This window comes from Suricata suricatta, chromosome 1 (genome assembly GCF_006229205.1).
Source record: "Suricata suricatta isolate VVHF042 chromosome 1, meerkat_22Aug2017_6uvM2_HiC, whole genome shotgun sequence".
Classification (NCBI taxonomy): domain Eukaryota; kingdom Metazoa; phylum Chordata; class Mammalia; order Carnivora; family Herpestidae; genus Suricata; species Suricata suricatta.
This window is the reverse complement of record NC_043700.1, coordinates 192,735,289-192,738,222: the sequence shown is the minus strand read 5'-3', so window position 1 is coordinate 192,738,222 and position 2,934 is coordinate 192,735,289. Positions and strand designations below refer to the sequence as shown.

At 49.7% G+C, this 2,934-nt stretch overlaps 1 protein-coding gene across 1 annotated transcript in view; it reads left to right on the top strand.

Annotated features, from left to right (window-relative positions):
* The window catches only part of RNF4 (ring finger protein 4), a 29,237-nt gene that overhangs the window by 350 nt on the left and 25,953 nt on the right, over positions 1 to 2,934 (top strand). The window lies entirely within an intron of this gene.

Below are 2,934 nucleotides of genomic sequence, written 5' to 3'. Positions count from 1 at the left end.
GTGCTTCTGAGGTGAAGAGGAGACGCGTGTCCAAGCCGGCAGAGATGGTGTCTTACACCGCAAGGAAACGGAGTCACCAGGGGCGTCTGGGGGGCCTCGCAGACGAAGCGTCTGGCTTCGGCTCAGGTTATGATCTCGTGGTTCATGGGTTCGAGCCCTGTGCTGACAGCTCAGAGCCTGGAGCTGCTTCAGATTCTGTGTCTCCTCTCTGCCTCCCCATGCCCCTGCTCACACCCTGCTCAAAAATAAACAAACAGGGGCACCTGGGGGCTCGGTCAGTGAAGCTGCTGACTTCAGCTCAGGCCATGATCTCATGGTTTGTGGATTCAAGCCCCAGGTCAGGCTCTGTGCTGACAGCTCAGAGCCTAGAGCCTGTTTCTGATTCTGTGTCTCCCTCTCTTTCTGGCCCTCCCTCGCTCACACTCTGTTTTTCTCTCTCAAAAATAAGTAAACATTAAAAATAAATAAATACATAAGTAAACATTAAAAGTTTTTAATATACTCATCATCAGGAAACAGAGGAAGACTCAACAACACATCAGCATCATGGGAGAAAGGAAAGAATATCTCTACAAACCTAATGGTTAGAAATGGATCTTGGGGTCGTGAGTTCAAGCCCCATGTTGGGGCTTTAGTGTACAAATCACTAAAAAATAATAATAATAAATAAACAAACTTAAAAAAAAAGAATATTCCAGGGAAACCTATGGTCACAATTTCTCTTTTATGCAAGGAAACTACTGACAATACTTATTTCGAAACATTTTTAGGCCTTGCCTACTCCGCATGGCACGGCAGGAATAATAAACCTTACAGCTCTTATTTATGCTCGGAAAGAAAACACCTTTCCAAAGGAACTTCTGTAGGAGCATTCTCCCACTGAACCTCACACATTTTCTCACACTTGACTCTGATCTTGGGATGCAGCACTATCTGTGCGCTGGGCCTTCCTCCTCAGAGAGGAAACCTTAAAATGCCTCGCTCTCCAATCCCCAAAGCCCCGCTGAGAAACACGCTGTTTGGGGAAGGAAGTCAGAAGAACACAGTGACTTCTACCTTGATGAACAAGAGTCGGCCCCGCCGCATCTACAGGAGCCGCCTCAGCCTTCACAGAGTCCTACTCCAAAGACGGTTAACGATGGAAGTAAATCATTTCAAAATGAGACACCGAAACATACAAAGAACTTGTGAAGCCATTTCACACAGCATAAAAACCAACCATCTTGTGCGTGTATTTGCATTAAGCCGCACCTCAAATCTTTTCCAGAAATCGGTGAGAGTATAAACTACTAGACACGAACTTTGTAGCAGCCTTGTAAGTAAAGAGCCACTGAGGCGCCTGGGGGGCTCTGTCGGCTGAGCGTCCGACTTCTGCTCAGGTCATGATCTCAAGGTTTGTGGGTTCGAGCCCCACGTCGGGCTCTGTGCTGACAGCTCAGAGACTGGAGCTGCTTCAGATTCTGTGTCTCCCCCTCTCTCTTGCCCCATCTCTGTTCACGCCCTGTCTCTCTCTGTCTCTCAAAAATAAATAAAACGTAAAAAAAAAAAAAAAGAAAAGAAAAAAGAAGTAAAGAGCTGAGGAGGAACTGCCACAGCTGGCATTCTCGGGCACCACGCTTGGTCCCCGCCCCCACCCTGGTCCGAGCTACCGTCTCTCCTCCAGACGGGTCCAGAGGCCCCGAGGCTCACACCCACCCTTCTAAGCCATTCTTTTCACAGCACAGCGATTTTTCTCAACTGCAAACATAACCATGTTACCTGCTTAGGACTTAATTTAGTAATTTTTCCCACTTGGTCTTAGCATAAATTAACCTGGACATACTGAAGACCTTTTGCGAGCCAGGTCCTGCTTACCTCTCCAGTCCTCTCTCTTGTACAATCTGTATTTCAACCCCAGGGAATTTCTCTCCTTCCTTCCCTTGAGGGGCTGTACCCCCAAGTAGGAAGCCTGGCACACAGATGTGCTTAGAATTTTGAAGTATGCATTCTCAAAGGAGGTGAAAAAACTCACTCTATGTACAAAGCATAAGACATACGTATAATACATAAGAAACATATTATACAAAAAGCATTAACGTTTTGTGGAGATTAGAAAACAATATCGAAAAAAGGTTGGGGGAGTTCACTGCCAAAAAAAAAAAAAAGGTTGATAAACACTGTATTAAAGTAAGATTTTTAAATCTGAGTTGGAAGCTCAAGTTCAGGCAATGCAAAAACCCAGCAACACTTCCTATCTTTTAATATTAGTTCCCATTTTACCTTAAATTCATAGATAAAACAAACCCGGTATGTCTCCCTACCCATTAAAAAAATAGACCACCAGAAAAACCAAACGATACCCTTCAACGTCTCTGTCCGTCATTACCGTGGTCCCCAAACCCCTGGTCACTGAACTCCAAGGCCAGTCCCGCAAAGCGGAAAACGAGGTTCCAGACCAGCCCTGCCGCCAACCAGTTCGCCGGCCGCACGACCTCGGGCAGCCGCCTCGGCCTCCCCAGCCACTTCGGCAGCCGGAGCCGAGCACAGGACTGCGGAGCTGAGACCCTGCATCGGCTGCGAGAACTCGAAGCCGAACGAAGTGTGAATGTAGTTGGGCACGAACCAGAATAAGACAAAAGCCAAAACCTCCCCAAAACGACTACGGCGGGCAAGTCCAGGCTTCTCCCCGGCCGGGTCAAAGGGTGGAAAGCGGTGTACACCGAGTACTGCGTTTCGGGTCTCCAGCTTCACCGAGACTCGAATTCCTCTCCGGGCCCCCCGGCCACCAGCGCGCCAGGGAGGCGGGTGGGGGTGCCGGCGCCCGAGGGGCGGGGCGGGCCGCAGGCCTCAGCACTCCAAGCGACCGGAAGCGGAGGACCCGCCGAGCTCAGCCCCAGGTAGGCGCTCCCAAGCCTAGCCCCCGCCGCCCCCAGCCCCGCGAGGCACCGCCACGCG